The sequence below is a fragment of the Pinus tabuliformis genome, chromosome 4_2 (genome assembly GCF_031772625.1).
Source record: "Pinus tabuliformis cultivar Carrire ecotype Pingquan chromosome 4_2, CPIR1, whole genome shotgun sequence".
NCBI lineage: Eukaryota > Viridiplantae > Streptophyta > Pinopsida > Pinales > Pinaceae > Pinus > Pinus tabuliformis.
Window position 1 is genome coordinate 1,065,361,458 of NC_142304.1, and position 24,267 is coordinate 1,065,385,724.

At 36.8% G+C, this 24,267-nt stretch overlaps 1 pseudogene; it reads left to right on the top strand.

The window, feature by feature from the left end:
- Positions 1-10,091: 10,091 nt before the first annotated feature.
- Positions 10,092-24,267, top strand: part of LOC149173298 (mediator of RNA polymerase II transcription subunit 32-like) — a 30,923-nt pseudogene continuing 16,747 nt past the window's right edge.

A 24,267-nucleotide genomic window follows, 5' to 3' on the forward strand; every position in this document is an offset into this window, starting at 1 on the left:
TGAATAAAGTTGTAAGGCATGCTTAGTATCATGTAGGCATTCAAATATTTGCATGTCTCTTTATCTATTACCTGGTTCATCCAGGATTTTCGTTAGCCCGCAAGGATGCCAGTTTGATCAAAAGTAAAACAAAGACCCACTTTTTATCAATGATCTAAGCACCCCAAATATACAGCCTTGTTCTGAAATTTCGTAATAGCTGAAATGAAGTATTGAACTTTGAATTTCGTGCGGCTTTTATCTTAGTTTTAAATTTCAGTCTATGATGTGATTCAGCTTTGTTTCAAAAGCTTTCATTATTATTTAAAGACATGTAACCTTTTGGTATTATTAAAAATAAAGATATTAGGATTTTTTCCCTTCTAGTTTTCAGGTCACTGTATTTCCTGTAGTTTTCATACTTCGAGGAAACTTACTAACTTCCTGAAAAGGAGTAGACATGATAATATTGTAACTTTATCTGCCAAACCTGCATATCATTTATTTTTGCAATTGGAATATTCGTCCGATTTATGTTTGCATTAAACATCTCGTACACTTCGGTGAATTGGATCATATATTTAGTCTTTACTATTTTATAGCCCCTTTGCGGTTTTACATTGTAGAAGACTAATGGGTTTGCGGTTTTACATTGCAGCAGACTCATGGATTTGCTGTCATGAGATTTCTTGCCTTGCGCTGACGAATTCAACTCTACAATTTTATGGCAAAGCATGGGCACTGAAAACTTATTAGAAAGAAAAACAGTAATACATAGCACCTGTTTGAATGAAAAAAAAAAAAAAATTACTCTAAATACCGTCAAATCAATGCCTAAGATGTCGATTCTTTCCCACAAAAGACTACCCATCTTATTTATAACCATACAAACTATCACTTTAAACAGCAGCACTAAACTCCCTGGAATAACAAATAAATCGAGCCTGAATTAGAATGAAGTGCGTGCTTGTGAGGTGATGATATGCATAATGCAACGCCTATCCATGCAATTCTCAATCTGATTTAGATAGTTCATTCATCTTTTAGTGCAGCTGGGTTGAGACTGTTTTCACGGGATTTAGCCTTACAAATTTTAACATGCACCTGCATTATCCGTGCAATTCTCAATCTGATTTAGATAGTTCATTCATCTTTTAGTGCAGCTGGGTTGAGACTGTTTTCACGGGATTTAGCCTTACAAATTTTAACATGCACCTGCATTATCCGTGCAATTCTCAATCTGATTTAGATAGTTCATTCATCTTTTAGTGCAGCTGGGTTGAGACTGTTTTCACGGGATTTAGCCTTACAAATTTTAACATGCACCATTCAACAACTGCTGATAACTCTGGAAATCTCTGAGTATGACTATAGACCTGAACATGTACAATTTCTGAGTATGACTATAGACCTGAACATGTACAAAATATTTTTATAGAAGTGCTCGACTTAGGTGATTCTTATTTATATGAAAATCCATAAAATAAATAAATAAAAAATGAGTCTAACTAATGCAAGCAATTTAAGAAATTTTTCTCCAAAAATATCAATAATATCCTAAACAAAACTGAAGATTAAGCATGCCTAATATACTCTCAAGGCAATGCATGTTTAAAGACAATTTTGTTTTTTTAGGCGACACAACTAATCCTTTAAATCAACTACCAAAAACTGGATACAAACACAAGCTTTATCCACTAATTAAGCAACCTCAGAAATACTGAAAATAAATGTTGCTTTGACTATCTTTGCCTTCTACGAAATGCCGTATTTGACCAAGTTAAAAGTGGATTCATTTTCAATTGAAGAATATATTCTTCAAGCTGATTTGAACTTGCATATTGGTGGCCTCTCGGAGTAACAATCACCTTGCCTAAGAATGGAATCTCTCTAATAGTAATGCTGGGAAGTGGACATTATTAGAAATAATAAGTGAATAAATGGCTAGATTTACACAATGGTGAGAGCTACTAAAAATAATAATCCCTCTAAATAGTCACGAGTATAAATGCCAACAATTAGATGTATGTCAGAAATAGGAATGCATGTCGCTGGAGTATTTGGCACTTACATGCTGAAAACACTTGATGCAGACACCAAAATCTCTTCCTTTCATACGTTGAATAATCACTTGCATGTACTCAAATTGAACCGGATCTGGTTACATGCATGTCCTACCTTCAACCTAAACTGAAGATGTCAAAAGTATAGATTTCCATGAATGAACTGTCCTATTTTCAAATTATGATGCTTATCACGTTGCATTTGTTATGTTTGGATTGCTGAACAAGCTTACATGTGCAAAATGATAATTTCTCTCAAAGTGAATTGGTACATTGAATTGCTCCTCTTGCATGCACTAAACCTTCTAGATCGATACGAGTGGTAACATGGGACATTGGCCTCCTTGATGTATTGAGATTCACCATATTGAATAAAGTGCATTCTCTCTCATATTTTGACTTGTATCATTGCCTACATATATGTGTGGTTTTGTGACATAACGACGAAACCCCTATCCTTAACATTACAGTATTATAGTGGCAAATTTCCTAGTAAATTACTAAGGATGGGTCTGGACCTCTCTTACCCATTAACATATTATTTCTTGATATCCCTCCAATTTTCTGTTCCTGTTGAAACACCATGAAAAAGAGTCTAGTTTGAACTGAGATATAAAAATTGGTTCTTCAGTATGATATGTTTGTCAGAATTCAAAGTAGTAACTTCTCTTAGTGTTAACAATACAGGAGAAGTTGAAGCTTTGTGTAAGGCATGCTTTGAGCAGGAAGCAACTACTGGCATTTATTGTCTTGGAAAGTACAGAGGAAACAATAATGGATATGCAAGTATTGTTTCACTTTGTTGCAATTAGATTGTAATAATGCACAAGAAAACATCTGATAATTGATTGCCTGCTTCATGATTTTTTGCAGTCTGTATCATTTATGATGGAATGCCTAAGTTTGCCAAGTATTTGGATTCATTTCTTTTTCCATACTACATTATTTTAAAGGACATTGAGGCTTTACCAAGGACACTAGCAAATTTGTTAGGAGTAAGATAGATATTTAAATGGAATTTCCTTTTCTCTAGTCCATTTTTTTTTTTGTAGCTTTTGATATCCCGTGGAGTAGTTTTTGGATTGAATTAAATTGTTATAACATTTGGGGAGGAGAGTATTAGAATAGTGGAACTTGGGTCATGCTTATGAATGTGGAAGATGATTTTTTGGAAAACCTATCGTGGAGATATTTGGGCTTTGGGATGTTAATTTTACCCTGATTTCATCAACCTATTGCTTGTTAATCAAGATTCAATCTGGCATGCAATTTTGGCATTTATTGGATCCTGCTTCATTAAGTTATGAGGGGGTTCTGAACAGAATTCATTCTTTAATAGACATCAAATTAAATATCAATTTCAATTCCATCTTGAGAAAGGATGAGGGGGTTCTGAACAGAATTCATTTTTTAATAGACATCAAATTAAATATCAATTTCAATTCCATCTTGAGAAAGGATGAACTGCCAGTCTAGACATCCTGACCTGCATTGAGTTTAATGTGGCATATATCTCTTTGATTAAAATATGTAGTCTAGACATCCTGACTTGCATTGAGTTTAATGTGGCATATATCTCTCTGATTAAAATATGTAAGGACTCTGGACACCACATATCTCCACAATGGTATGATATTGTCCACTTTGGGCCTAAGCCCTCATGGATTTGTTTTTGGGCTTTACCCCAAAAGGCCTCATACCAATGGAGATATTTGTTCATCCTTATATACCCATGATCCTTCCCACTTCTACCACTTCTAATCAATGTGGGACTTTGTTCGTATACCCAACAATCCTCCCCTCAAACAAAGGACCATCGAGCCTCCCCTCAAACCATCCGCAGGATTCTCCCCTCTCTACCAACCAGGATTCTCCGCTCCAATGCGTTGGACGCACACGCCTTACATGGTAGCACCACCTGTCTCGAGAGCTTGCTCCATCCCAAGTCAACTCCTCTTCACCGTGTTGGGGAACAAGACACGTCCATGAAGAATCCGGAGCACACCGCCTGTTTAACCGAGCTCATCCACAGGCTTACGGGGGCTCACCATCTTTGTTCGGCATTCCGAGGATTCATCCACTTGGGTAACTTCGAACTTGGCTCCGATACCACTTGTAAGGACTCTGGACACCACATATCTCCACAATGGTATGATATTGTCCACTTTGGGCCTAAGCCCTCATGGATTTGTTTTTGGGCTTTACCCCAAAAGGCCTCATACCAATGGAGATATTTGTTCATCCTTATATACCCATGATCCTTCCCACTTCTACCACTTCTAATCAATGTGGGACTTTGTTCGTATACCCAACAAAATAGAAATAATTGTTTGTAGATGTTAATGACTAAAAATTGTTTGGATATTAACAGAAGTAAGCAAGTGGTGCTCAAGATAAAGAACTTCGCCCTAAATCACATTTCTTATTGAATGCTATGAATTTTCTTCCAAGATTGGCTAACCCTGCCCTCGATGCTGGCAGTTGTTGTTGGCAGTTTGAATCTTCTATAAACAATAAAGTGGGATGAAATTAGAAGTATCCTCCATGTCTCCCCACTCTATTTAGGTCTCCGACATACCAGATATGTTCAAGTAGATGATTGTTGGCCGTGGCCTCTCACACTCTTTGCAGAATTGAATGTATGTTTGCTAATATTTGCATAGGATGGTTACATTCCTTGGGATCATTTATTTCTATCATAAGCCATTACTTCTCAGTTTTCGTCCGACTGTTAAGTGTCTAGGAGCAGTGGTTGTATATAGTATATATAATTTATATCTCATATTTTCTTTCGATTCAATTATCCAAGTTACCATTCAAGTTTATGTGTGCAAACCATTCATGTGATTTTGATGAACACTGTTTGTCAACTAAATTCATGTGTCTAGGAGCTCTAAGTGGTTATCTATATATTCGATTCACTTATCCAAGTCACCATTCAAGTTTATGTGTACAATACATTCATGTGATTTTGATGAACATTGTTTGTCAACTAAATTCATAGTAGCCAAACTTGAGTGACCAATAAATTGGAGTATGAATAGTTTTTTTGTCTTTTATGAATGAGGATCATGGGTGCTTCTCTGGGGAGCAATACCATACCACGCGGGTTCATATTGGAAGATATATATTGAGAGAAAAATGACATAATATATTGAGGTAAAGGTTTTTGTATATTGGTGGGTATAAAAAAATGGAGCTCAAAGTTAATGAAAAAATATAAGAGGTATAAAAAATGTTAATAAAAAAATGGATACCTACAATATCTGGTGAAAGTAGGGGCTTTTTAAATTAGGAAGGTGTATTGGGTTTGTATTGGTAGGGGGTTAAATAATGTGATTTTTGGAGGTATTTTACAATATGTAATCAAATTAGGGGTATTGTTTAGTATGCCATGAACGCATGGTGATATGTCAGAAGTTCATTGAGTGAATCCCCATGATGAGGGTACAATATAACTTTGTCTTATATTACTTTTATGATGTGCAAGCTCTTTAAAACAATAACAACTAGGCCATTATTTCAGTGCATGATTTACATGTCATTAATAATTAGTAATTATCCAGTGCAATACATAGGCATTTAGACTAAATTGTTACTTATGAATAATCGGTCAAGTGATCTAACTATTTAGAATTGTTTCAATCTATTGGATGAGAAGACTCATGTAAATTTATGTTTTGCATTGATTCAAGTTAACATAGCTGAAAAACATCTAAGATGACTGTTACACAGTAATTTGTCACCATTGGTCACTGTCCCTGTTACCCCTTTCCCATACTTTGGAGGACTCATTCCGGGACCTGTGAGCAGTGACATAACTTAAAAACACTTGCATTATGTTCCCCTAAGTATGGACTTCATGTGCCCTGAAGACACCCCCTGCAAAATATCCCTAAAAAGTGCCCTTTTTCCATTAGCGCGGGTCCACAATGTACTACCCGTGCCAATGAACGAGATCCTCAAAAGAAGGTGCGCCCATTGGCGCTCTGTCTTAGAGTAACACCCGCGCCAACCAAGTTTGGAAAAGATTTTTAACAAATGCGCGCCCGGATGTTTTTTCCTTTCAAGTCATGAAGTCTTTTGAGGATAAAGCTAATCTTCTAGATGTCGAGATTCATTATTTATCCCTTACATCTATCCATAGCGGCTTTTTGGAGATAATGCCAATCCATAATGGGTGTCTTGATGCATTGTATCTTCCTCCCCTTCTCCATCTATAAAAGTCTGTCCTCATGCATTTGACAAGGGAGTTTTTGAGGAGTGCTAGTAGTGATAATGCTTGTCTTGAGTGATAGTAAGAGTCTTGGAGCATAAGGAGGTTATGCTGCCGGAAGTCTGAGAGAGAAAGGTCTATTGCAAGACATATATAGCTGCTCGCCCAGCCAGAGGAGAGATTCAACGTCAGAACTTTGGTTGTATTTTTCTCTGTTGATTATTCATTAATAAACGACTATCATTATGGTTCTGATCTTATTGTTCGCTATGATAATGTTTGATCTATATCCTTTTTGACTGATATATAGTTGTATTTAGTGGATTTTATGCTTGTATTCGCTTCGTTCTTTGCATGTGCAGGTATCCATTCGTTGTTAGATTCATTTGGTTTATTTTACAGTTGATCTTCAATTAGGTTTCAGTTTTTTAGGTCCTACCGTATGCGATCTCTCAGAATTTCCTAAATGCAAACTATATGCCAAAATATATCATTCCGTTCAATGAATGCTAACTACAGAAGAGTTGAGATTTTCAAACAAACAAAATGATCACCGAACAATCAAAAAAGATCCTAATGCAGCTAATAGCAATAAATGAAACTTTTTTCTTTTCTCTTTTAAAAGTGACTAATTGCCAATAATAATAAATGCTAACTAATATAATGCAAAAAGATCATGTTTTTTTTTTTTTAAATGGCATGATGCACTTAAACAAATCTCGAGAGATATTAACAAGCGTAAACAGGCAAATTTCACTCAAGGCAAATAGAACCAAGTCTGAAACACCAAGACAAACTGTCAAAACAAGGAGAATCACAAAGACCTCAATGAACCATGTGATCTAAGCTCAAACGAAGTCAAGCAAAATCCAAACGAGCTAGAGGTGAATTGCTCGAAGCACAGAATAATAAGTTTTGACAACCACTAGACAAGTGCAGAAAACAACCAAAAAGTCGACTGGACAATCAAAGAACCAAAAACTCCCACAGAAGGCTCGATATACAAAGCCACTAGATGCTCTAGGGCTGGGATATAAGATCGATGGAAATAGGCTAACACCCGAAGGATAAAGGTAAAAAACCAGTCAAACAGAGTTCTGACACACTCCAGTAGCTGAAAAGGATGTAAAAAGACAGAAATTTGAGTTTAAAAAACTTCCAACAAACCAACTGGCAAAGTTCACAGGACTGGCGCGACTGTCAGCCTGTAACTAGCACTATTAAGGAATTAGCGCGAGTTGCTTTTGTGCAACATGCGCCAACTGGCGCGACTGTCAGGTAGAAAAATGCGCCAATACAGTTTGCTGGCCTAAAAAATAAATCAAGCAGTCCAGGGTCTGGTCGACAGTATTGAAACAGATCAAACAGGAAGAAACAACTTAAAAACTAACCCAGAAAGCTTATTTACGCAAGCAAGCAAGAGAAAACCAAAACACAAGACAAACTCTAAGCTGTTCGGTTCATAAACCAAACCGGAGATTGACTGAAGTGGCGTTGATCTACTTCGCTAATGCAAAGCAATACCGTTTCGAAGGTTTCCTGGCCGTGCTTCAGGCTCCGTCCAAGGTTTATGAATCAAACAACAAATAGCTTGTCCCCAGTGGAGTCGCCAAATTGTTGGAGAGGTAAATCCCCTCTGCGGACAGAGGCGATCCCACTAGCCCAAAATGGGTCTAGCAACAATCAATTAACGCTACCATGCAAGTTCCTAGTTGCAAACTGAAAGTGGATTATGAGAACCAACCTGGAGTCCAACGCTAGTGTCGTAGAAGAGTTGATACTCCCGTTCCCTTGCTCCGGCAGGTCACGATCCTCACGATCTCCGCAAATGGATACCTGCACATGCAAAGAACGAAGCGAATACAAGCATAAAATCCACTAAATACAACTATATATCAGTCAGAAAGGATATAGATCAAACATTATCATAGCGAACAATAAGATCAGAACCATAATAATAGTCGTTTATTAATGAATAATCAACAGAGAAAAATACAACCAAAGTTCTGACGTTGAATCTCTCCTCTGGTTGGGCGAGCAGCTATATATGTCTTGCAATAGACCTTTCTCTCTCAGACTTCCGGCAGCATAACCTCCCTATGCTCCAAGACTCTTACTATCACTCAAGACAAGCATTATCACTACTAGCACTCCTCAAAAACTCCCTTGTCAAATGCATGAGGACAGACTTTTATAGATGGAGAAGCGGAGGAAGATACAATGCATCAAGACACCCATTATGGATTGGCATTATCTCCAAAAAGCCGCTATGGATAGATGTAAGGGATAAATGATGAATCTCGACATCTAGAAGATTAGCTTTATCCTCAAAAGACTTCATGACTTGAAAGGAAAAAACATCCGGGCGCGCATTTGTTAAAAATCTTTTCCAAACTTGGTTGGCGCGGGTGTTACTCTAAGACAGAGCGCCAATGGGCGCACCTCCTTTTGAGGATCTCGTTCATTGGCGCGAGTAGTACATTGTGGACCCGCGCTAACGGAAAAAGGGCACTTTTTAGGGATATTTTGCACGGGGTGTCTTCAGGGCACATGAAGTCCATACTTAGGAGAACATAATGCAAGTGTTTTTAAGTTATGTCACTGCTCACAGGTCCCGGAATGAGTCCTCCAAAGTACGGGAAAGGGGTAACAGGGATGGTGACCAATGGTGACAAATTACTGTGTAACAATGACCAAAGGAAAAAAATATTCCATCTTTCCACCTTTTTACCAGCATCAATATCCAGTGGCTACATGTGATCCATACTGCACGATTATACTAATTATAATATGGTGATACAATCTGCCTATTACTTTATAGATTTTTGGGTTGAAGAAACATCATAAAATTTCATGCACCATAAAGAGCCAAATATTGGTCCCAAGGCTTTTCCCTAGTTCCTTAGGGAAACAGAGGAAAGTGGATCTTGAATTCTTGTTGAGTCACTTGTTTGTACGATTTGTTTCAGTTAACATAAAGATGTTATGCAATTTTAGAACATTAGGCATGACAAAAGAAAGAACTGGAAGGACAAATTGAGGCAATTTTGTCGTTAGCCTCTTGTCCCAGTTCATGTTAAGATGGGAAACATGTATTGTATCGATCGTTGTTTCTTTCATGCTAAAGGTGTAATGTCCTCAACGAATTGAGGACCAACAAGACTCGTGAGCCTATCCATTCTCGTAGGCTATAGCTTAGTCCACTTAAAAATGGGAAAAACTCCAAAATACCAATGTTGGAAAAGTTTTGGGTAGTTGGGCACAGAAACCCAGAATTCGGTTTTGAATAAGATTCACTCACCAATTGAAGATGAAAACCCCTTTAGAAATCTATAAATAGAGGAGGCTTGAATTTATTTTAAGAAGATGAAAACCTTTTAAAAATCTATAAATAAGAATACGAAAACCCCTTTAAAAATCTATAAATAGAAGAGGCTTGAATTTATTTTGGAGCGTAAGTGTGGATCAATACATTTACTTTTGAGCATTAGCAGGGTTGAAACTTTTTTTTTATCTCTTGTCAATTTCGAGGTAAAAGGTTCCACCCTAGTTCACATGTTTTCTCTTTTCTCTCCTCTAAGCACAGGAATCTCTTGAAGGAAGTATAAACTCATTGAATGAAAAACGTCCTCGCACAAAAGTAACAATTAAAAGCAACCAAAATCTCTATTTGTTTCGTGACATATAACAACAACCTTTCTGTTGAGATCAGAGAAGCACAATAGAGAATAAAATCACCACAGACACCATAGGAGATAACAAGAATACGCAGAATTCATTAAGGAGAACAAAAACTACGAGCACATCTTAGCTACCTCAATCAATCTTTAAGCATGGGTTTGCTTTGCACAAGAGATTCTTTTGAAGGACGACCTACTATGAGGGACATTGTGGGTACACTCCAATCCAATAGAGACAATTTTCAAGGCATTGGTGGCATTCCAAAACTGCAATCAGATTTCACATGTTTGTTGGGTGATGCAAGTACAACTCACAACAACAACGCTAATGGAGGCCAAAGCTCTTCTACATTCTAGAGTGTTGTAAGAAAGCAATGACTATGTCACTAGACTATATAATAATTTGAGTCCATCGTCATTAGCTGCATGTAGTGTGAGTTTTATTTTTGTGAGTTTTATTTTCCTCTTTAGCTGCATGTAGTGTGAGTTTTATTTTTGTGAGTTTTATTTTCCTCTTTATTGTTACAAAATTAGTTTTATTCCCTCTCCTTTTCTATGCATGTCTATTGTTGAGCACATGTAAGTGTAAATATAAAATTATATATTCTATGAAAGACATTCTCAAGTTTTTCTTATATCATTATGGAAAATGTCAATTCTGTTTTGAATACTTTAGTCTCACGCAACTGAAAATAGCAGGCATACCCATTGAATGTATCGACATCTCCTTTTCCGACAAAAAAGAGATTCTTGTAAGCTTTAAAATCTTTCATAAAGATTTTAAAAGGGAGAAAATCTTTGTTTTTAATATCCTCTTAAATTTTGATCCAAGGAACGATAAAGTTGAAAACAACATCTGCATCTATTTTATTTTTTTAGAAAGTGCTTTCCTTAAATTCAAGAGAAGCATTACAATTTAAAAAAAAAAAAAAGGCCTTGAGGAGATAATTACTGAACATAAACATTTTCATTGGGCTAAGTTTCAACAACAGGTTGTAGTCCTTCATAAAAATCACCCAAGATTGCACTTGACCCTAACTGCTTATTCATGACCCCATGGAAATTAAATCCTGGTGTGTGGCCTGACATTGAGGCCTGACATTGACATGACAGTGTCTTCACCACTGAAGCGTTATATCTCCACTAGAATATCTGAATCTAATTACTGAATAAAGTTGTAAGGCATGCTTAGTATCATGTAGGCATTCAAATATTTGCAGGTCTCTTTATCTATTGCCTGGTTCATCCAGGATTTTCGTTACCCCGCAAGGATGCCAGTTTGATCAAAAGTAAAACCAAGACTTACTTTTTATCAGTTATCTAGGCCGCCCAAATATATAGCCTTGTTCTGAAATTTCGTAATAGCTGAAATGAAGTATTGAACTTTGAATTTCGTGCGGCTTTATCTTAGTTTTAAATTTCAGTCTATGATGTGATTCAGCTTTGTTTCAAAAACTTTCATTATTATTTAAAGACATGTAACCTTTTGGTATTATTAAAAATAAAAACATTAGGATTTTTTTCCTTCTAGTTTTCAGGTCACTGTATTTCCTGTAGTTTTCATACTTTGAGGAAACTTACTAACTTCCTAAAAAGGAGTAGACATGATAATTGTGTAACTTTATCTGCCAAACCTGCATATCGTTTATTTTTTGCAACTGGAATATTCGTCCGATTTGTGTTTGCATTAAACATCTCGTACACTTCGGTGGTGAATTGGATCATATATTTAGTCTTTACAATTTTATAGCCCCTTTGCGGTTTTACATTGTAGAAGACTGATGGGTTTGCTGTCATGAGATTTCTTGCCTTACTACAATTTTATGGCAAAGCATGGCACTGAAAACTTATTAAAACAAGTAATAAACAGCACCTTCTCGAAGAAGAAAAAAAAAAAAAACAAATACTCTAAATACCGTCAAATCAATGCCTGAGATGTCGATTCTTTCCCACAAAAGACCACCCATCTTATTTATAACCATAAAAACTATCACTTTAAACAGCAGCACTAAACTCCCTGGAATAACAAATAAATCGAGCCTGAATTAAAATGAAGTGAGTGCTTGTGAGGTGATGATATGCAATGCCTATCCGTGCAATTCTCAATCTGAATTAGATAGTTCATTCATCTTTTAGTGCAGCTGGGTTGAACAACCGCTGATAACTCTGGAAATCTCCGAGTATGACTATAGACCTAAACATGTACAAAGTATTTCTATAGAAGTGCTCGACTTAGGTGATCCTTGAAAAAAAAACAAGTCTAACTAATGCAGACAATTTAAGATTTTTTTTTGTTACTTTAAAAATATCAATAATATCCTAAATGCAATAATATCCTACGCAGACAATTTAAGTTTTTTAATTTTTTACTAGAAAAATATCAATAATATCCTAAACAAAACTGAAGATTAAGCATGCCTATTATACTCTCAAGGCAATGCATGCATGTTTAAGTTTTTTTATTTTTTACTAGAAAAATATCAATAATATCCTAAACAAAACTGAAGATTAAGCATGCCTAATATACTCTCAAGGCAATGCATGCATGTTTTGTGGAATAGGTGACACAACTAATCCTTTAAATCAGCTCCCAAGAACTAAATACAAACAGCTTTATCCACTAATTAAGCAACCTCAGAAATCAGCTCCCAAGAACTAAATACAAACAGCTTTATCCACTAATTAAGCAACCTCAGAAATACTGAAAATAAATACTGAAAATAAATGTTACTTTGACTATCTTTGCCTTCTACGAAATGCCCTATTTGACCAAGTTAAAAGTGGATTCATTTTCAATTGAAGAATGTATTCTTCAAGCTGATTTGAACTTGCATATTGGTGGCCTCTCGGAGTCACAATCACCTTGCCTAAAAATGGAATCTTTCTCTAATAGTAATGCTTAATCCTTTAAATCAGCTCCCAAGAACTAAATACAAACAGCTTTATCCACTAATTGAGCAACCTCAGAAATATTGAAAATAAATGTTACTTTGACTATCTTTGCCTTCTACGAAATGCCCTATTTGATCAAGTTAAAAGTGGATTCATTTTCAATTGAAGAATGCATTCTTCAAGCTGATTTGAACTTGCATATTGGTGGCCTCTCGGAATCACAATCACCTTGCCTAAAAATGGAATCTTTCTCTGCATATTGGTGGCCTCTCGGAATCACAATCACCTTGCCTAAAAATGGAATCTTTCTCTAATAGTAATGCTTAGAAGTGGACATTATTAGAAATAACAAGGGCTGCATGCAGCGGGAGTCACAATCACCTTGCTTAAAAATGGAAAATGGAATCTTTCTCTAATAGTAATGCTTAGAAGTGGACATTATTAGAAATAACAAGGGCTGCATGCAGCGGGAGTCACAATCACCTTGCTTAAAAATGGAATCTTTCTCTAATAGTAATGCTTAGAAGTGGACATTATTAGAAATAACAAGGGCGGCATGCAGCGGGTAGTCTTTGCCGGTAGCTTGTTCCAATTGCAAAGTTAAACTAGTCAAGAAGTGAGGAGGGTGAACTTATATTGGAAACAACATGGTTTTGTGTGTATAAATATAGGTGTATAAATATAGTATTTTTTGTGTGTGTATATATAGAGTATTTTTCTTTTATTGTTTTGTGTGCATGGTGGGAAACTCCACAGTATATTATTATGATGACAACAATTTTCCAATATGTTTTGTGTTGTGTGTATATATGGAGTATTTTTCTTTTATCATTTGTTATGATGACAACCATTTTCCAATATTATTATGATGACAACAATTTTCCAATATACAATTTTCCAATATGGTTTTGTGTGTATATATGGAGTATTTTTCTTTTATCGTTTGTTATAATGAAAACCATTTTTGTGTGTATATTTGTGTTGTGTGTATATATGGTTTTGTGTGTATATATGGAGTATTTTTCTTTTATCGTTTGTTATAATGAAAACCATTTTTGTGTGTATATTTGTGTTGTGTGTATATATGGAGTATTTTTTTTTTATCGTTTGTTATGATGAAAACCGTTTGTTATGATGAAAACCATTTTTGTGTGTATATTTGTGTTGTGTGTATATATGGAGTATTTTTCTTTTATCGTTTGTTATGATGAAAACCGTTTGTTATGATGAAAACCATTTTTGTGTGTATATTTGTGTTGTGTGTATATATGGAGTATTTTTCTTTTATCATTTGTTATGATGACAACCATTTTCCAATATTATTATGATGACAACAATTTTCCAATATGGTTTTGTGTGTGTATATATGGAGTATTTTTCCAATATACAATTTTCCAATAATTTTCCAATATACAATTTTCCAATATGGTTTTGTGTGTATATATGGAGTATTTTTCCAATATACAATTTTCCAATATGGTTGTGTGTATATATGGAGTATTTTCCAATATGGTTGTGTGTATATATGAAGTATTTTTCTTTTATCGTTTGTTATGATGAAAACCATTTTAACCATTTTTGTGTGTATATATGGAGTATTTTTCTGTTATCATTTTTTGTGTAGTGGGAAACTCCATAGTATATATTGTTATGATGACAACCATTCTTCCTTTAAGATCATGAATTCTACCAGAAATTCTTCCTTTAACATCATGAATTCTACCAGAAATCCACACTTGAATGTAAGTAATGGACAAAGCAAATAACAATTCTGCTAGTAACATAAAGGACAACAATTTGCTAATAACATAATGGACAATATTGATTAGTAATATAATAAATATACAATTAAGATAATATTGATTTGATTTGTTTTGGCATGTGAACAATTGTTCAATAGCACTATTAACTCTCATCTAACAAGGGCACTTTAATATGTCGTGGTGGCATAGCAAGGGCATGTATCCTCGTTTCTAGATGTAGAGGGAGGAACACAATTGCACATCTTCTTTCACAAGCTGCACTGCAATCTGCATAAGAGACCAAAACAAGCAAGAACAACAGGTAATGGTAAAGGAAAGTTAAACTAACGAACGCATGATGCGCAACAACAAAGAAACAACGCTACAGTACCAACAACAATGATTCACAGAAGACAACAAATAAGAACAACAATCATGACTGGGAGCGCATATCTATGCCCGTCTGATCATTTAAAATGTACCATTACTAACCTGTGCTATTTAAGCTCCAATCTCAGCACCCTTAGCATATATTTGTTCCATCATTCAGTGAAATATACAAAATCAAGAATATGTATATATTATTTGATTATAGGAGAATATATTATATGTATATTCTTCTCTGTATGTAGTGCAATGTAGAGGATGCGCTCAATTTATAGGGAGGAGAAACAATCAACGATAACTCCTTACTTCTTGTATACAACTAATGATTCCTGGACTAATAATAATGAATTCCCTAGAGTCCAGTCAAACTGAATACAGATTGCGTGTTAATCCATACCTGGTTTCTAATCAACGTGGGCATGTTAATACAGAATGCTCTGCGTTTTAAAACGTTCAAAGTGTGTTTCATTATGATTCAAATTTCCACGTCCAAAGTGTTTTGAAAATATAAGCCACGCGTTCAGTGAAAAATATAAAAACAAACCAGGTGTTCAGTGAAAAATATAAAAACAAACCACGCGTCCATTTAGTGAGCTACCAGAGACTCCTGTCAAAGATTGAATATATTGTACATGACTAGGGTATGCCCACTCTTGCCACGGTGTGCTTTAGTGCTTTATCCCATGTAAAGATTTGTTTGACATAAAGTTCGTGGATTTTTTTACCACTGAGCTTGTATTTATGGTAAGACTATGTATGGTTCTGAGCAAAATTAAGCCCTACGGATTTTTATAATTTTAGCTTGATTTGGACCCAATTACGTTGATCTCTTAGCGTTTTAAGATGTTGATCCTTTTCCATGATTTCGATGGAGTTCTCGCTTTCTCTTTGCTCGGCTTTCATCCACAATTCCAGTATCTTTGTGTTGTAGAGTTTCTGGCCATTTGGTTCCATTTTCTGGAAAGGGACAATCCCATGAAGGTCTGAGTCATCATTGCAGTCGAAAACATTGAAGGAAAGCATATGACCATTGCACAGCCTTACTATATCATCATCCTGTAACAGATTCATGGAGGTAAGAGTCCTGGGGATATCCAACATTATCACAGACGCTTAAGGCAATTTTTCTAAAGTTTCCATGATGGTCCATGTCCATGAAGGCCATTGTTGCAGTGGAAATCAGTGAAGGCTAAATGCCCCTTTTGAGCATTTTCAAGATTTGGAAAAATTTGATTCAATTTAGCAATTTATCTCATGCATCAAACATGATAAACTTGAAACTTGATTAACCAAAGACAACACATGATTAACCAAAGACAACATGAAGTTGCAGAGTAATGATTCAACCAATAAGAGCATTTGTTATAATCTTCCAGCGTTCAAGGGGTTCAAGACGTTCAAGGTGACTCTGATTCCTGTACTAATTTACTGATTTATGTACTCAATGCTGAAGGTAAAATGCATTACACTTTAATAAAAATATTGTTATATTTCCAAATTCCATTTAGATAGTTATGAATTGCATTACACTTTAATAAAAATATTGTTATATTTCCAAATTCCATTCAGATAGTTATGAATTTAGATTCTTTTGATACCCAAGGTCAAATTCCATCTGGATAATTCTGAATTTCAATTATTTTTTGATACCCAAAGTCACACAATTTTCTATATGTTATAGATGCACAAATCCAAGCAATATTGGGTTTCAGCTATGACAAGGAAGCATTACCCAAGAAACGTTGCTTGGATTTCAGCTATGACAAGGAAGCATTACCCAAGAAACCAAATCAAGAGTTGGTTCTGGTTTCAAATCGGCCACATTACCCAAGAGACAAAATCAAGAGTTAGTTCTGGTTTCAAATCGGCCATATCTGGGGCTAGAAAGTTAAACCGGCCATATCTGGGATGGCCTAGAAAGTTGAACCGATGCCCTAAGCTTGCAAGAGTTGGTTCTAGTTTCAAATCGGCCATATCTGGGGCTAGAGAGTTGAACCGGCCATATCTGGGGCTAGAAAGTTGAACCGGTGCCCTAAGCTTGCAAGTTGAATAGGTGCCCTAAGCTTGCAGGTAAAGATTTATGCATTTTAGTTGAGGAATTTTCTATATAAAATGTTCCAATTTACATCACCTCACCTAGATTAATATAGCTGATTAACACCTTGCAAGTTGAATAGGTGCCCTAAGCTTGCAGGTAAAGATTTTATGCATTTTAGTTGAGGAATTTTCTATATAAAATGTTCCAATTTACATCACCTAGATTAATATAGCTGATTAATATGTCTGCACCCATTTTTCCCTTTCTCGGCTTGTGTCTGGCCATAGTAGTTTGGGCATTTGGGCCCGTCTCCACCCATAGTAGTTTGATATTGAAATGGAGTCCAACATAACAGATAGTAGTTTGATATTGAAATGGAGTCCAACATAACAGAAAGCTTGAAAAACTAAACTAAAACTCTGATAAAAATAAAAAGCTAGAAAAAGTAAAATCATGAGAATAGCTATGATAAAAAACAAGAGCTAGGAAAAATAAACGAGCTAGGAAAAGTAAAATCATGAGAATAGGCTTCCGGTTACTTATGTCCATTAAAGTTAGAAAAATTAAAACCATGATAAGGCCAGGAAAACAAAAATCATGAACATACCTTCTGTTTATTAATGTTTGTAGATAGACTACTGTCACAAAATTGAATCATGGGTTTGCTTTCAGCAAGCACCAGTTATTTTCCTAAAAGCAAAAAATAAACCACCCATTGATTTATCCTTCCTCCGCTTATTCTCATGGGTTTTCTTCCAGCAAGCACCATCCAGCAAGCACCAGCTATTTTCCTGAAAGAAAAAAAATACCACCCATCGATTTATCCTTCCTCTACTTATTCTCTCCCCCATCGATTTATCCTTCCTCTACTTATTCTCTCCCTCATCTCCAGCCTGCACAAACAAAAATTATCATGAAGCACCTTACAGATGACCCTGCACAAACACAAATTATCATGAAGCACCTTACAAATTAATAGAAATTCAGAAAAAAATTTACTAGCGAGGAAGAAATCTTCAATGCAGTGGGGTGAGACAAGGAGCTAGGTGTTGAGGCTACCTGCTACACCTGACAGCTCTATCTCTGCTGGCAACACCGCTAAGTGGCAGCTCTATCTCTGCTATCTCTGCTGGCAACACCGCTAAATCACCGCTGCCCAAACTTTGGATATAAAATCAAGTGCAACATAATTTTTTTTCCGCTGCCCAAACTTTGGATATAAAATCAAGTGCAACATAATTTTTTTAATGGATATAAACAAACTTTGTATCCAAAAATAAAGTGCAACATAATTTTTTTTATGGATATAAACAAACTTTATAATTAAAATGCAAGGTACTAGAAAACTTTATATATAAAAAAGTTGTCACAATCTTTCTGTATCGGGTCACGTGAAGGCTGTAATAAGAGGTAGAATATTTTTCAAAGAAAAATTTTGGTTAATTAAAATGCAGGTACTAGAAAACTTTATATATAAAAAAGTTGCCACAATCTTTTTGTATCAGGCCACTTGAAGGCTGTAATAAGAAGTAGAATATTTTTCAAAGAAAAACTTTGGTTAAAATTTTAGTGAATGACATTGCGAGCGTTAAACTTTGGTTAAAATGTGAATAAGTGGAAAAAAAATCGATCAAAAGATGAATTAATGAAGACTCAACAATCAATCGATCGCTATAGTCCTGCTGAAGGCAGGGACTAATAAGTGAATAAATGGCTAGATTTACACAATGGTGAGAGCTACTAAAAATAGTAATCCTTCTAAATAGTCACGAGTATAAATACCAAAAATTAGATGTATGTCAGAAATAGGAATGCATGTCGCTAGAGTATTTGGCACTTACATGTTGAAATGCACACACCAAAATCTCTTCCTTTTATACGTTGAATAATCATTTCCATGTACTCAAATTGAATTGGATCTGGTTACATGCATGTCCCACCTTCAACCTAAACTGAAGATGTCAAAGTATAGATTTCCATGAATGAATTGTCCTATTTTCAAATTATGATGCTTATCACCTTGCATTTGTTAAGTTTGGCTTGATGAACAAGCTTACATGTGCAAAATGATAATTTCTCTCAAAGTGAATTGGTACATTGAATTGCTCCTCTTGCATGCACTAAACCTTCTAGATCAACACGAGTGGTAACATGCGACATTGGCCTCCTTGATGTATTGAGATTCACCATATTGAATAAAGTACATTTTCTCTCATATTGTGACTTGTATCATTGCCTACATATATGTGTGGTTTTGTGGCATAACGACGAAACCCCTATCCTTAACAGCACAGTATTATAGTGGAAAATTTCCTAGTAAAATCCTAAGGATGGGTCTGGAACTCTCTTACCCATTGATATATTAGTGCTTGATATCCCTTCAATTTTCTATTCCTGTTGAAACACCGTGAAAAAGAGTCTAGTTTGAACTGATATAAAAAATGGTTCTTCAGTATGATACGTTTATCAGAATTTAAAGTACTAACTTCTCTTAGTGTTAACAATACAGGAGAAGTTGAAGCGTTGTGTAAGGCATGCTTTGAGCAGGAAGCAACTATTGGCATTTATTGTCTTGGAAAGTGCACACTACAAAGCTGATTTCGCGCACTTGGATTTCGTGCAGCGTGGAACTATTCCAGAGACTTGATGAATACTCACAGCGAAAATAACAAGATAGGTTTGGAGCAACACGCTAAAACTTAGTATTCATTTCTTAAACATGAAAATACATTTACATGAGACAGTAAAATAAAAGTTTTACAGTGATTTAAACTTACGCCGAATAACACACAGTAAAACAGAGTAACTGTTGTTTTCATGGGCCCACCAAAAATTGCTCCACCATTTTCTCCACAGAGACTTGCGCTCTTTTTCTTACCTCTTACTCTCTAACCTCTCTACACAGTCAAAATGAGTTTTACATTCATATTTAACTCAACATACAATTTTTACATTTAATTCATGACAGAGCAAAATAATTAATATGATGTTGTTGTTGAGTGTGTTCAGAATCGCGCAGGTGTTTCTAGAGTGTGGGCAAAGGTTGCTGAATGAATGCTTGCACCTAAGTCACCTGACACTGGAATTCAGGATTCGTAGGATTCAGGATTTGTAGTGTCGGATTCAGACACGTTGACCTGGAACAGGACACGTAGGATTCGTTATATATATATATATATATATATATATATATATATATTAAAAATTAGATATTTCTTACACAAATTTTAATTAATGATACAAATTTATTGATTTCAAACATACATCTTCATCTATAGCATACATAGTACATACAAAATTCAAATACATGTCAGTGGTCACATAAATCATGATTCATAATTCATAACTGAAAGACAACTTACAACTACAAGATAGTAAGATAAACACACTGACAATTGTAGTTTTCTCCTTAAGTCATCAAATCAAAATGTGTTACATAGGTAGTGCTGGTGCAATGCCAATGGCAAATAGAAATAGAAAATATAAAACAACTATAGGTATACAAGCCTCAGGCCCTCAAGGCATCAATCCTCATCATCAGCATTAGAATCAGCATCAATGTCCTCATCATCATGGTCACCACTGCTCTCCTCTGCATCCTCCTCCCCTGTATCCATAGTCGCCTCTGCATCTGCTGGTGTGGAGGATGACCCCTCTAAGTCATCAAATCTAACAGGCTCTAGCACTGGATCATTGAGATCCATGTTGGCCAATGCAAACTCAACACTGGTGTCCAGACCCATATCATCAAGAAAGACATCCCACATCTTTGTCTTTCCCCTCAACCACTCTTCCCTCTACCTGTAAATAAGACGAAGGTTGGTGTGCACATACACCATTGTCTCTACCTTGCACTGCTCAAGCCTGCACTTCTTCACACTATACAAATTCCCATAAGTGCTCCAATTCCTCTCGCAACAAGAGGATGAAGTCACCTGAGAGAGGAGCCTCATGGCTAACTGCTGAAGAGGAGGGCTTGTTGCCCCATGATTTTCCCACCAAGAATAGGGCTTTTTAGCCCCCTATCTCTAATCACATCATAACCTCCAAATTGACCACTACCAGTGGAAAACTCCGCAAAGGCATCCTCCACCTCATCAAACAATGCAGTATTTTGAAAAATCCGCCTGAATGCCTCTTTCCTCCCTAGTGAGATTTCACCATCCATGTGAGGAGGGAATCTGCGGGAAGGTCCACCATTCAGCCACTCATGGCTGTAGTATTTGGGGTTCAATGAGTGAGCCAAACAATGTAAAGGTGTACAATTCTTGTCCCATCTGCTGACAAGAATATTCTGTATAGTATCACAAAAGGCCTCTGGTGATGTCTCATACTCGGGGCACTCACTCTATAGAATAATGCTCCTCACAGATTCAATCACGGAATCCCATCCCTCATAAACCTCTCCTAGGATGGGTTTGTCTGTATCTGCAAATTGAAGCAAAGAAATGATAGGGTCCATGGTCCAAATAATTAGATCTACCCTCTCCCACCAAGCATCATCTAGCACTATGTCCTTCACTCTTTTAGAGGCTACCTGATCTGTCTTTCTCCAAAAAGACCAAAACTCAAAAATAACCATGGACCCAAGAGTGGTCTTGACCTCCCTCAACCTCTTCAACATCATGAATGAAGAGGAAAATCGTGTATTAGCAATCTTCAACAATGATAGATTGGTGTACTCCTTGTAGATAGTGAGGGCATTTGTATGATTTTGCGCAAAGTTACGGATATGTCTTGCATCCTCAATAATGCTTCCAATCCAAGGCATATCAGAAGCAATGGATTTCAGTTCTAAGTTCAATGAATGGACAATGCAAGGTGTCCAAAACACTTGTGGATATTTAGCTTCCACAATCATGCCAGCAGCCTTGCAAACAGGTGCATTATCTGTAATTATTTGCACACAAGAATCAACACCTACATCTTCAATAATTTTAATAAATAACTCACCAATAAATTGTGCATCCTTGTATTCTCCAAGTGTATCCATTGCTTTCATGAAAACTGGACCACTCAAGGAAGACACCATGAAGTTGATGATTGGGTGTCGTGCTGGATCTGTCCATCCATCAGAAACAATGCTAACCCCAGATGTTGGCCATGATGCTACAATAGGCTCAAGCATTTTTTGCACCTCTTTTTTTGCCTTCGTCAATAATGTGGTTCTCAGTGTCTCTGACCCAGGAGGCACATACCTTGCTAGAGCCCCTTGAGTTAGAGCTCGGCACATCTCAATAAATAGAGGTGAGCGTGCAACATTAAATGATATGAAGTTTTGATAGAAGAAGAAGGCAATGGTGAGATCAAGCTCTTCCCGTCTCTCTTTTTGGAAAATCTTGTCCATTGGACCAAGTGCTCTTATTTTTGTTGCTTGTCCCCCAATAGAAGTAGAACTCTCAAATGGAAATTTGGTGGTGGCTTTCCTCAAAAATGGAAGGGCGTCTTCATTCTTGGGTTTTCTTGATTTTGAAGCCACATTTTCCATACCAACAACGGACTCCTTTTCTAATTCTTTTCTCTTTTGTAAAGAAACAACGTTACAAGCTCCAATCCCACAACTCGGTAAAGCCAACAAATGTGCTTTCACACGGTAATATGTGCTTTTGAAAGAAATGTGACAAAATTTGCATCTCCATTGCACATTGCCTCCTCCCTTTCCCTTGGTGTTTGTCCCATCCTCTCTTGTGACATATTGATCCAGGTGGATCTTGGTGGCCACCTGCCAAGCCCACCTGGACCCCCACCATTGTTCTTCTCAGCATTTTCAGTTTCCTTAATTGTCGCACAACTTACTATTTTTAGCAGTTTTTCGGGTCCTGAACTTCCGGAGCCGTTTTGAGGCCCTAAACGACGTTTTTTGGGGAATCTAGGGGCAATATGGGTCCATGTAATGTTGCCCATTCCAAAAATGGTAGTGCTCGGATAGATCTTTCTAACGAGCTATTGTATGCGTCAAACGGAGATCGTATGCCAAAGTTACGACCCCGGGAAGTTGATGTACCAATTTACCCCAAACGGGGCCCATAGTTTGGCGTTTCATCTTCTAGGGTTAGGTTTTGGAATGTTAAGGGTTTTTCCACTGTTTCTCAACAATAAATAGGCCTTCGAGCCTCATTGTAAGACAGTTCAGAGGCATGTAGCCACCACATCTCTTCTCATAGATAAGCTACCATCGCCCTAGCTGGGTTATTTCCATTACTGTTTGTAAGCATATTTCAGTATTCTACATTAATGAAGTAAAGTATTATTCCCGCTGCATATCTATGTTTATGGTTATCTCTGTGTTTTACTGCGTTCCTGTTTAAATCCGGATCAGTGGTATCAGAGCGGTCTGCTTTTTCTCTGTTTTTCTTTGCATGTCCCCAATGAGGTCGGGATATAAGGAGTTAGGGCTTGAACTGGTCGAACCTTTACAAGACCAGCCTCGCAAATCCTGACGGCCTCCCATGGCAGACGAGAAGAAAGACGAGGGGGCAGGAGATCCTATCAAAATATTGCTCGAAGAAGCCCTCGAGTGACAACGGAACGCGATGATGGACAGTTTCGCTCAGATCCTTCAGCGGCTACCCAGAAGCGACGCTTCAGCTTCTAACAGCTACTCTGGAAATGCCACACCCTTTAAGGTACAAGTTAATTTTGAAATCCCCATCTTCGAGGGTAAAATAGACGCAGATGTGGTAGATAAATGGTTAAATCTGCTAGAAGGGTATTTTTCTGTTCATGAATTTTCAAGTCGAGAAAAGATTGTTTTCGCTCTTCTCAAAGCAGCCCCCCACGTCAAGGACTGGTGGGAAACCTACTGCGAGCAGAAGGATGAAACTACCGGCTCGCTATTTTCAGCCGCACCCACTTGGAATTCATTCCGCAATGCCATCAAGGAGCAGTACTACCCTGTCGGAAGCTATGAGGATGAATACATAAAATGGACCACGCTGCGGTAGGGAAGGGACCAAGACGTGCCGGAGTTCACCAATCTCTTCCATAACCTTTGCACAAAGTTGGGTATCAAGGATACGGAGCAGCATTTGATACTCAAATACCGCGGCTGCCTGCACAAGTAAATTCAGGAAGAAATACAATTCCTGAACATCCCCTCGCTCGGCACAACATACCGATATGCCGTCAAGGTCGAGTAGAAGTTTAAACAAAAGAAGCGAGACTTTGGATCTGCGACTCCAAAGCAAAGGGAAAGGTGCCCCTAAAACGCAGAACAAAGGGCAAAGCCAAGGCGGGGCAGCCCAAGACAACTCGCCAAAGCTGCAGACAA